The sequence below is a fragment of the Rutidosis leptorrhynchoides genome, unplaced genomic scaffold (genome assembly GCF_046630445.1).
Source record: "Rutidosis leptorrhynchoides isolate AG116_Rl617_1_P2 unplaced genomic scaffold, CSIRO_AGI_Rlap_v1 contig6, whole genome shotgun sequence".
Taxonomy (NCBI): Eukaryota; Viridiplantae; Streptophyta; class Magnoliopsida; order Asterales; family Asteraceae; genus Rutidosis; species Rutidosis leptorrhynchoides.
In genome coordinates, this window is record NW_027266820.1 from 28,192 (window position 1) to 41,874 (window position 13,683).

The 13,683-nt window shown below is 31.6% G+C and overlaps 1 pseudogene; it reads right to left on the minus strand.

Moving 5' to 3' along the window:
• Positions 1-378: 378 nt before the first annotated feature.
• Positions 379-2,212, minus strand: LOC139884759 (photosystem I reaction center subunit psaK, chloroplastic-like; annotated as a pseudogene).
• Between the last annotated feature and the right edge of the window lie 11,471 nt (positions 2,213-13,683).

Here is a 13,683-nt window from a genome sequence, read left to right on the forward strand (position 1 = left end):
GGCTCACTTACATGACGTGGATAGTTTATATGTCGAATTTAATCAGATGTGTTCGTTTTTCTTTCGCCATATAAGCGTCGTGTCAGCGAAAATGGTATAAAACGAACACAAACTCCTACGAACGTGTTTAATAACAACACAAACCCTTATGGACGTAAATTTCGGACACAGATCCTTCCGGACGTATTTTTGTTCAACACAAATCCTTATAAATCAATTATCCCTTCCAACGAGAAGTAGGAAACAGTGAAGACTTGCGAAACTTCATACAGCACAAAAATCTAATGGCACATACAGATGCAGATGAAGATATTAACACATTAGCTAGGCACACTAAACAAAAGTAAATTAACAAAATGTTTTATTATCTTTGTTTTTTTATAGGGCACCAATATTATTAAGGCCGAGGACAATTCCAACCCCAAAAATATGACCAACAACACCGCAGGCTAAGGTATCAGCCAAGGTGAAGCCAGCTGGGTCGCCGGTTTGCAAGCCTGATTCCCTCACTTCGAGCTTCAATCCTGCTGTCGCCTTCCGATTTGCCGACGGAGCTAATCCGAATCTTTCGGCAAATAGCATCAACTTGTGGTAGTCACCATTATCTGGAATCATAAAAATATGTTATTACTATATCGATTAATTTAAGATAATGTAACACTTATTTAATGTTTTTCTTCACACTAATAAATCTGATCATACTATTGCCTCAAAAGAAAAAAAAGGAAAAAATCTGATCATACTACTTTAGGTTATAGTAATATTCAATAAAATTTGCCACACGAAACTACTCAAATTTAGTCCAAAATTATAGAGAATATTGTTAAGTCAAACTATCGTGAGTGTTAACAATATCAAGATTCACGTCAGTTTATGTGAGTTCGCTATTTTCGTCAAAACCATTATATCGAAGATTTGATTCTTTCTTGCGGTACAAGTCTTATTTGGAAAAACTAGTAATTGAGAATCTCTTACTATTAACCGGTCTTATTTGATTTGATTATGGATTTCCTGTTGTATAAAGGAGGTCCTAATTAATTCCGAGAATAAAGGAAGTTAAGGTTTCTCTTAGGATACGATTCCTATTCAAAAAGGGATTGGTTTTCCTAATCTGTGAAGAAGTCTTTTTCTCCAAGATTGAAGGGTTTCAAGTATAAAAGACCTAAAAACCCTTTAAGACGTCTTATGCTGTCAATTCTGCCAACTTGCTTTTGGAGAAGACGACGTTCTTATCTACACCTTTGTTCACGATTGAATTACCTTATGTGTCCGTGAACGTTTCGAGGGTGAGTACTGTTAATCGAACACTAATTCAAAACTATATTCAGAGTTATATGTTAGAGTGCAAAAACCTTGTAGCGCTTGTAATCTGTTTGGAGGTTACAAGAAAGTCCTTGTCCGATTGATAAGGCTGTTGGTGTTAGGATAGACGAAGAATCAACTTAGTGAGTTAGGAAGTATATTATAGATTTGCGAATTGTAATCCGTGTACTGTACTATCGTTGCAAGAATAGTGGAATGTCGTTTATCACTGGGCGAGGCCCCGCAGAATAGGTTCATCCACGTTGGGTGTTCCGAACTGCGTTATCATATCGTGTGTTATTTACTTTCATTACTGCTTTTATCATTCTGTGTTAACTTGCTACCGTTAACACTACTGCGATAATCTGTCAATTCGGTCGGAATACACTTACAAATATATTTTAAAATAATAATAATAATAATAATAATAATAATATAAGCATCAAGAGATTGAATAAACTGAGTTGTCAAGTACTTCTTTCGACTTCAAATGGATGTCGTTTATACTTTTTAGATTCATTCAAAATTTAATATGTTTAGAGAATACAAATGATTACATACATTCAATTATAAAAGTATCTAAAAAAGTAAAAACGACGTATATTTAAAGACGGCGGTAGTAATTACCAGATTTGTTGAGGAACCAATGAAGTCACCACAACGAGCACCCCAAGGCGCCATTTCCTTTACGCCTCATTGGTTGTACTGCTGCCTGAATCATAACAACTTTAATTAGTGATTTATTCCAAATAATTACATTTTAAGCATGTTAATTTTCAAACTAAAAACAGTCAAAATACTTGAAAAATTATTTTATAAGAGAACTAACCAGGCCTTTCACCGGAGCCATAGAGATTTGGGGTCTTAGACCAGTGAACTGTGGGAGACTAGTCATTGCAACTGTTGCCATTCCTGAGAACAATTCAATCTCAATCTCTCTGATTTGCAATAAAATTGATCTTCAGATACATATGATAGATAATTAAATAAAAAGAAGATTCCACGTAAGAATTATGTGGCTTTAGAATGCTGGAATTGGATACACCTGGATACTTTGAAGCTGACTTGGCTTTATATAATTGGATTGTTTATATTGGATAAGGTTTTGGCTGTCCCTTATTTGATTTATTTCATTTTTGAGTTGAGCTTGTTATTACTTATTTGCTTGATAGATTACAATTACATACAGAAAGAAAATGAAGAAATAAGATTGTTTAAAGCCCATACTAAACCCAATAGCCTATATTTTACCAAACTTTTTAGATGTTGAGACAAACAAAAGTATAAGCCAGCCCATCAAGTTCCATGAGTCATGTATCTCAGGCCGACCCACAAAACAATAAGCATAACTTTTTGAAGTTATATACCACCTCCGTCTTCAAATTGACGTAGTCATACATTTTTAGATATATTCAAAAGTCAATATATCTAGTCATTATTATTGTCTATATACATTTAATTTTGAACGAATCTATAAAGTCAAAACGACATGTATTTGAAGTATTTCTCTCAAGAAAACTTGATTCCTTGGAAATGAAAAGGCTGGCCCTCACGCAGCTCATATTGTCAATTTCTCGGAAATGTTTTCGATTATAACCTCATACATCACCAGTACCATAGAATGATGGAATAGTGTTTTATGTTTGTCATATTCAAATATCTATTTGTGGACGGTGGGTTTAAATAGGCATGTCGAATCTTGTTTGCAAAGATTTTTCGCGACTTGCGCCTAACTATCCAAGAGATATCACTATTCTAGGTTTAATTAAACTCTTACCGTCTTACGCTTTTATTAATTTCTTTCTGTTCAGTAATGTTAGACATGTCACATATGTAAAGTAACAATTGGATGGAGACCGATATGGAAATATGTTTCAGGACTGACGTATCTCTCGATCGGCTTGGCTGACCGATCGGAATGAAGCCTGATCGACCTCTAGTCGGTCAAGCCAAGAGAGCCCGACTAGAAGGAAGCCAAATGAGACCTCGATTGAGACTCGTTCGAATCACCTTTTTCGAGGGTAAATGGGTTATTTCGGGTATATCATGGCTACATAAACCCTTCATAAATGTGCCCGCTCATATGTATTGGACATTATATTGTTCTACAAACACGAAACCTCACTCAAACGTAGCTATATATACGACGATGTGCCCTCAATCCAATGATCTCGAGGCGATACTTGCCGGGTTAGTCCTAGATAATAGACGTTCAAATTGAACGTCGTCGGCATCTCTTCTATGGCATTCTTAGATTTTTGACCAAGACCACCTACGGAACTCGCTTACTCTCCACTCATCACTCGTTTCAGTTCAGAACGAAATAGACTTTTGGCAAACATTAACTTATAAGTTTTTACTCTCAGCAAAACTTTATTAGTGTTACACTCAACCTTTCAATGAAGATCGTTTGATATATATCATATCATTCATCAATTCTACCATACTATATACGCTGTATATCGTTAGAAAAATAATTCTTTGTAATCAATCGAAGTGAAATTAATATATGCATTTAAAGTTTGATGATATTGGTTTATTGACGATGTGATGTAAGCAGACAAAAGTGAGCAGTTGGACCACCAACGATTGGTTCAAAGCGCAATTTTCATTGTTCCCTCTGACTGATACGTCGTCGTTTTCGACTTGAATGTTGTGCTTGATTGTTCCTTTCTTATCATTTTCGTCACCACCATGCATGCACACTACTAGTACTACAACATTAGTTCATGAGTCATACTCTTAATTAGTCTCCATTAATTAATTGTTATTGCATTTTGTAGTTGTGATTCCAGATATATAGAGCATTTCTTGTTCAACTAATCATTGATTATTTTCTATTTTTATTGAAATATATACATATATATATACTTTAAATTGTATTCTGTATATATTCACTGAGCGAACTTAAAATCATAAAAAATCATCTACAAATTGTGATTATGGTGGAGGTACTCTCTCCGTCTCTCAATACATATTTTGTAGATTTTTTATTTTATTTTAAAAAAGATGACTCTCATATATCATTTAGGTCAAAATTTATTGTATTTCGTTTTATCAATACCTCAAAAAACATTTATTGAGAGATGGAAAGAGTATATTATAAGTTGTGAGTCTGAGTCCTCTTAAGTATCAACACATGATCGAATTAATGTATATAGGTATTACATCTTTTGCATTTAATTAATTGCTTCTAGATCCATAATCTCTAGAGAAAATAAAAATAATATATAGATTTCATCACAATTTGTTCAATACGTATAAAATCTATAATGCAGCACTGTATAAACAATTAAGTATGTGATCAGAGATAATGACACTGGTGATTTAGACAAATTGCAACATATCTGATACATAACCATGTGATTAAGACAAATTATGTTAATTATGTGATCACTACTAGCTATAGCTCTGATCATCATTAATATTTAATTTTGCATGAGACAGAATCTGGCAAAGCATCAGATCAATGCACCTCAATAGCAAAACAGAGATCGAAGGATTTATTTATTTATTTAGGCACAAAATGTATTTTATTTGCTATTACACTTGAGCCTCCTTGACTAAATATTTCTAATATGAAAAAAAAAAAGTTTTGTTTTGACGTCTTTGCAAAGACAGGATCTATATATGAGGTTTAATCAATTTTGATCATGTTAATTAATAACGACTCGAGATGCTATCTATTACTCCATTCGAAGAGGATAATTTAGCTTGTCGTGGAGTGTCTTGCCTCTCAAATTAATTCAGTGAGATTAAGATACATTATGTCGGAAATTAAATAAATTAAGATACTACGTATCTCCCTTCGATCGTATTCATAACTTGCCTCGAAAGATTCTAATCTAGATTTATCAAACGGAAATCTAGTTGAGATTTCTAATTGAGATTTAATATAGAGTCCAAGTAGTATATAAAGTTAACATCAATAGTTATACAGACTTCAATTAATAATTTTACATTCTCAAGATCCGAATGAGAGACCTCTAATTAAGTTTTTTACTTGAATCAATACCTACTATTACTAATATAACTACTAATTATAATGAGTAGTTTAGCGTGCCACTATGGAGACACGCAATTGCATACAATCCATTTCTCTTCTTTTTTTAATTCGATCACCATAATCAATAAAACTTCATCATTTTTAAAAAATAAGTATCAAACAATATAATTTCACCAAAAAAATATTCTACGGATTGAAACTTTCTTATTAATGTAATTGTAATATAAAAGTGAAATTAAATGATGAAATGAAGATGATAAATCAAATAATGGATCAATATTTTTTTTTATTCTATCCACGCTAGGCGGCATTATGTGAGAGGTGGGCAAGGTTGGTTCTCGGAGCCAACATGACGGCCTCGCCTCCATGTGCCACAACTTCGATCCCATGATGATCCATCGAGACGGTCGCGCGTAGATCCCGCTGACACGTGCGACTATCATGTACTTCATATGTGGATAGAAGACTTTTGTCAAATGGGCATGAGGATCGTCGTACACGTAGCGTCCCTTCACCGGTCGGAGCTCCATCAGATGCATTGCCACCATATCATTCCCTTCCTTCGGTATTGTCTCCATCCCCATCTACTTTCGCACTACCGCCACTAGGTCCTCTAACACCACCACCACCTCCTTTCCTTCTACATCACCACAATGATTGATTGAGTGAATCCTTCTCGATGTGGGGCTCAACACGCCCCCACACATCGAGAGTAAAACCCAACTCCGATACTATTCAAAGATTTGAAATATAATGTGCATGATTGATAATTTTCCATGAACATTGTGGCTATATTTAAACTCTAACCCTAGATTTTGACATCTAAATAATGTCAGTTTATCATCGATTGTTTGTATCATGTTGAATTGCTTTTAGCTCAAAGATCAAGCCTAGCAACAATTATGGAAAGAAAATAAATGTCATTAAGAGAAATGCAGTAAAGAGGAAGCATTTTTTTTTAATATAATCAATGATTAATTTTTTGATTAATTTACATTTAAAAAAAAAAAGACTCCCCGCATCTAAATTTCCATGGCCAGAATTGTTTATCTATTTAATTATGTCTTGGATTCCTTACCGTTTGGGTAATTCTTGGTTCAACTATTATTATGTTAGTGTTGTACAGAGATTCGAATTCCATGCATCGATAAAGTATAATTAACTCAACATTAGTCAATTAATAGAAGTTACCATATCATATCATTTTATATTATGATAATCATATCTATTTAATTAATAATTAAGTGAAAGTCGTTGATTATTTCACTAGTTTAGTAGGAAAAAATATATGAAAAAGGTGACATTTTGTCTGATTGTCGGCCTATCAAACACCGAGAATATTGGAATAGTGTTTTCGCACCAACTCTCCCTTCAGATTAATTAGTTCATTAATCTATTCACTGAAAGTAATATTTAATTTATAAATTATAAGATTAAATCTTGACGTGTTCGCTTAAAATTAAGCATCTGGTAATTTGATGTTTTATCTTACGATAACTAAAATATTTCGATTTTTATCGTTGGGATGACGTGATGGTTCAGCGCATCGTCTTTTTAACCCGTGAATGGAAAAAAAATATGTGATCAGTTCGTAACCGTTTCGTGGACTGAGAGTTAGAATGAGAGATTGGTGTCACTATTATCGATTATGAGGATACTATCAATCGGGAGACATGAAATAACTAAATATTTTGATTTTCAATTTTGACGATGCGGAAAACCATCGGCGTCAGACAATCTTGATCACCTGTAAAACTATTTAGAATCATATTACATAAATCCTAGACTTCAAAATCATTGATTCAGATAAAAAAAAAAAAAAAAAAAAGGGTCCTGATTCACAGCCCACATTTTTTGAAGTTAACAGCCAATTTTTTTATCTGGAATAGTTATACTATGAAATGAAAGATCGATTCCTGACGTTTACGAAAGTTTGCAGCTTCTAAAGTGAAAGAAACTTTATAGTGATGGTGTATCAAATGACCTAATTCATATGGTCTAGATAAGAAAATGATGGTGTAACAAATATTAAATCAATTTTTTCCCCTTCTCTTGTTCTATTTTTTGCGATCTCCAATGAACATATATAGATTTAATTAAATTAATAATAATATGGTTAGTTATAAAGTAATATACATATGGTATAGTTTACACACCCTTTATTCAACAGACTATGTTGTCAATTAATTAAGTTTTGTTTATCAAGTTCCAACGAAAGGTGTATAAATTTTTCCACCGTTCAATTAGCATAGAAAGCGGCGATATATATGTTTTAATTTAATTTCTCGCCTTGGAGTAATTAGTTGGACAATTTACAAATAAACACGGTATTTGTGAATTTAAGAGATGATGGGTCCCAATTTTGTAATTTTTTTTTCAATTATTAGATAAAAAAGGTGGAAAATAAAAGTAATTTATTTTCACTTGACAATACAAATCCGCGCTGTTACTTATAGATTTAACGGAACTTTATGTGACAAGTCAGATTTTGACGACAGTTAGTTAGGACGTCACGTGTGAAAGAAAAAGTAGATTTCGGGTGAGAAAAAACGTACAAAATGAAAGTTTATGTATGACGATGAACTTTTTTGCAAAGTTCAGATACCGTACCGGCTAATAATTAATAATGTCTATGTTAATATCCCACATGTATATATACACAAAAAATATACGTATATTTTGTGTATCTGCAATTGTTTTGATCTTGGTTTGCTGCGTGACACCTGGTCAAGATGTTGACAGCAATGTTTCCGAGCTCTTCTGGTTTGGTTTCAACGATATCTGGTCAGGGATGGCGTATATTTTGTGTAATTGCAATTGCTTTGATTTTGGTTAGCTGCGTAACACCTGGTCAAGATGCTGACAACAATGTTTCCGAGCTCTTCTTCTGGTAACAATTTTTGAGCTTTTCTTCTGGTTTGATGTTAGTCCTTGTTTGTTAGCATGTTAGTCTTCAACTTTATTTTTCTGTAAATCGGGTGTATGTACCTGATATAGTAGTTGTTATTGCTGTGATTTGTTCAGACTTTCGTTCTAATTCGCCCCCTAATTGTATTGTGAGGAAATGTTTGATAATTTCAATGGTTTTTATTTAGTTTGGAGGATTAAGAATTTCAACCGAAAATTATCAAATGCGAACATTATTTAACTAGATCACTTTTTTAATAATAATATTCATCCCTTCCTTTATAAAAAAAATAAAAAATAAAAATTCATATGAATTGTTTCTTGAGGAAATAATGAACTGATAGAAATAAAATAAGGTTGAACAAGTTTTTTGATGATAGGTTGAACAAGTTGGCATTAAAATGAAGAAAAACAATAATATTCCCACTTGTCTGCACTTTTTGTTTGCCTTTTACAAGGCATCCATTTCTGTGAAAAAAACTAATACCATGCATGGACCCTCTTCAATTCCCTCTCTCTCATTATAATTATGATATCAACAACATATATTCTTATCATCAGATAAATTTTGAAAAGAATAAAGAAATTTGTGCTAGGAGGACACTTAGTAGTATCGCTTTTTTAGAAGAGTTGTTGCTTTCAATCGGACCCATTAGGGTTTTCAATTTTTCATTTTAGTCTGCTCTCTGCTTACGATTTGAATTAAATAATCATTCAAGCCTTGTTATATATGCCATGTGGAAAATTAAATGTCAATCGAATCTGTCTGCTTATATTATTGTTTCGGTGCCTATAGACTAAACAAACCTTTGCCTTATATTTAGGTCAGCTTATAATATTTTGATTATGTGTTAATTAGTGATAGAGAAATTGGCTTTAGGACAACAGCCAGATCGCGCGCCTCTGGTCGGACAATCATGAACGACCGAAGGAAGCCCGACAAGGCTCGATCAGGGTTCGTCCCGAATTGTGTCACACGGAATAGAAAATATGATTCAATTAGAAATATCTGAGAGCAACTAGGTCATACTGGGCAAACCGCAAAGTATATAAAGACACTCTAAACAATATATTCCTACAATTCTATCACTTTACAAGCTCTAAGCTCATGCACAACACCCTATTCGCATACATAGGTATTTTTCCGACGACGCTCAATCTCTTGATCTTCGATCTTGAGCCGCATACATAGGTATTTCTCCGACGACGCTCGATCTCTTGATCTTCGATCTTGAGCCGAGTCTTACCAGATCATCACAGCTTGTATATAGGCGTTTAAATTGTCATCAGACTCTGAATTTTTGTTTTGGTCGATGCTGAATATATATTTCAAAATCTAAAGAGGATGGAAGATCGATATTAAAACAAAGAATAATGCTTGAAATAGTAAATTAATATAATGATTAATGTAATAAATCCATTTAATGATGATATATAGATAAATGAGTATATTTTGTATGGCGCCATCGTATGCGCATAGATAAATGGAAGATTTCACTTACTGAACCCTATGGACGCAACCATTTATATCAAAATTTAAGTTCAAACCCGGCTCATTTAATTAGCTCATGATCATCACATGATAACTCAATAAAAAAGATAAATTATACAAAGCTTAAATTAACTCTTAAAAATGAATCTAATCATCATTAATTTTTCTGTGTAGTAATAATAAATTGCTATTATGGTTCCGCTCAATTAACATAATGATTATAAGTGTATCAATTTTTCCACGTCTAACATCAAAAAAGAAAGAAAAAAAATTCCATGTCTTCATTGTCATTTTAGTTTTAGTCTTCCTGACATAATAATGTTCTGACCTAATTTCCATGTATTAAGGTTTGGAAAAGACAGAAGACAAGCTTGTGAACATCCAATATTTGAATTGTTCCCCACCTTTATGGCCTAGTTTAGTAGTGGTTAACTTATGATTCCAAAACACAGTACACAGATGATTAAAACTAATAAATATAAACAAAATCGACAAGTTAAACTAAACCCTAAACACGACATCAAATTATATACTTTTTTAAATATATACATTTAAGAATATATTATGGGATTAACTATGTTTGGGTCAATATTAGACATAATGTACGTAGGATTATCGTAGATAATATTTATTTTCATTCTCAATTTCTCATTAGTCATTAGTCATATCTAATATTTGATGGAAAACTAAAATCTTTTCCACTAAGGACGACCCCATTGATATGTCAAATTATGGTACAAAGAAACAGAAGGTACATAAAAATTCGTTGAAATGTCTAATTACAAAGTTTCGTCGGTTATTGCAATAATATTAATCTTTCTTCAAATGTATTGACAAATACATGTGCAAATGCTCATAAGGTTAGGCCGTTTAATTAATACAATTGTCTAGTTCTTCGATCATTTTCACTATAAACAAAATTATTTCACGTTGTTCTTACTATAGGAAACCACAAACAAATTATTGATGTTTACGTAAGTACAACTGATCACTGTACAGTAATTTGAAATAATCCAGCATTGCTTAATAATGATCGACTAATCATAAATAAAATGTACGAGGTTGATTCACATGAATAATAGTAATACAACGAGAAGATAAAGCAAGAAAAGAAAGCATCATGCATATCTTTTGTAATAGTAGGAGTATGTTTTATGATAAAGACATTCATAACAATAATCATAATATTCTTTTGTCGATCTTAAAGTTTACACACTGATCCTTGAAGTTTATAAAATGAATTGTGAGCCCTGTATATTTTTATTTTAGTCCCTAAATAACCCCTGAAAATTGTAATTTTATTTCCCCAAATTTTCAAATATAATTGTGTTTTACCCCTCACTGTTTTTCTACACTAAATTATTAAATTGTGAACTCATACGAATCATTAGACAAAAATGGATTAGTCGGTTTGAAAATCACGCCTCATTTTTCTAAGTAGTTAACATTCTAGCACATTATCATGTCCAACATCTTTAATTAACAAAACCAAAATAGAATAAATATCAAATCCAAATCAATATAAATCAAACACTAAATATATTTATATCATACTACCTTCATCTCAAAATAGATATAAATTTTTATATATAATTTATATTAAAAAATTTATATCTAACGGGAGTATTCAATTTTTGTGCTAATTCGTCCACCTTTGTGTCAAATGCTACCTTAAGCGCTTATAAATATTTATGTTATATAATGTGATGTATTTCATGATAAAGACCTTTTATTATTCATAAATATTCTTTTGTCGATATAAGGTTTTAATTATTTACCGACGAGGACAACTTAGGGTAGGTTAATTGAATCAAAATTATTGTTGGTTATGATCAGTAGTATAGAATTTTGATAGATAAGGGCCAGGATTTCCTGTAACTGTCTCGGATATTTCGAGTTTCCACCATCAATTTAAATTTATTGTACTATACATAAATATAAATGGAGCCCATAACATTTATTTAACATGGTCTCAGAGGTTACAGCTACTATACTATATACGATCAAAAATCTTCTGCTAAAGACTTAAGCTACGTCTACTCTTAATTTCCCCTCCATTTTCGATCACAATACTTTTTAGTTATAGTATATAGTCTTACACACTAGTACAGCTTCCATTATTATTAGAGTAACCAATGTTGTACATTGCGTACAAAAAACAGCCATAATTTCTTATGCTATAGTACAAGTTAGATATATTTTGTACTACTCTATATCTAATTTCTCATTATTTGGACATCACAACATTATAATCATATATATATAGTTGTGTAATTACTAATTATGTTCTTATATTGCACAACTACATAAAAAATAAAAATCTCATTTGATAACAATTTTAATGATATTTTAGTTATCGAATTCAAATGAGATTTTTATTTTTTTATTTTTTATGTTCAATGAGAAAGTTATTAAACTTACTTTTTGAAGTTAAATTTAATAACTTCATGCTCTTCTCCCCAAACTTGTAATAACTCAATATTGTACTTAGGTTAAAGGAGATGCATTTATTGCAATATTGAATACCTTAAGCAGCATCAACAACGCTAGCTAGCTAGGGTTTCTCTTAATTTGCACGAATATTTAATTATACATTTAAGTCGATCGAAATCGGTCAAGTAATTAGATATACGGAAATTCAAAACAGTTCATATAGCAATTATTAAGCCATGATCAAGTATGTACTCAATGAGACCTATATTGTTTGTCAAAATAAAAATAAAAATGAGACCTATATTGTTTTTTTTTTTGATAAACCTATATTGGTTTTTAATTAGTACTACTATTAAGAGCCATTATTTTTTTTGCTTCTGCATGCATATATCTTAAACGTTTATCAAATTAAAAGAAAAGAGCCATACTTTAATTTACGCTATACTTATATAATTAATGATGACTTATAATATTTTGAATTCCCTCGTCCGAAATTAATTATCACAGATTAAAATTTTGTGGGACTAACATATTTAATGATTATGCAAAAAAGACTTAAAATATCCTTTCAATAACTATTTTAAAATTTTAAATATTGTTAGAAAAATATATTTGACGTTGAGAGAAAAGACATAAATAAAAAATATATAATGTGACAATTAAATATAAACAGTTAAAATTGAAAAGTGTGACGATTAATTCTGGACGGAAACATATTATTATTTTTAATTAAATAGACAAATATTATTAAATATTTTTAAATTTTAGACAAATATTATGAAATACTAGTGGGAATAATATATTTCTTTCTTTGTTTGGGATATTATATGAATAATATATGCGATCAAAAAAAAAAAATTATGTGATCATATTTCAAACATGCTTTAAATAATTTTGTTTTTTTTTCATTAATACGCTCCAACATAACGAACACACTCTTGACGTTTTTTTATGACGAGTTACGCTACTGTAATTTTGAAGAGAAATTAGGTCCGATAGAGGGGACAAATTTTTTACTAAAGAAAAGCTTACACGAAACTATCGGGAAGCAAAAGGATGCCACGTGACAAGAGGGCACACGAGCAATACCGCACGTGCCTGTGAATTCGACGTCACTGTTAGCTAATGTCAATACAGTAAAAAAGATGGAAAAAAAGTCTAGGGCAGTGTAAAAGCAAAGACGACCAAAATCACAGACGTCTGTGAAAGAAAAAGAAAACCCACACGAGCCTCTAGGCCAATTGCTCTCCGATCCATCATCTCAAAGTAACTGGTTTTTTTACATTAACCACATTTACTATAATTAAGTACTACTGTTAAAGTCAACATAAGTACATGTATTTACGTGTAACCTAACTTAATTATTGGTCTTTGTAATTTTATTTTCCTACATTCGAGGATTGTTGAAACGAAAACATTACGTCAATTTAAATTCCGTTCATATTTGTCAGGAATTCAAGTTTGTTCATACTCCATAAAATAATTTCATTCAAGGGTGAAATTTATGTAAATCGTTTAAGAGATGTTATTTTCGTGAATGTGA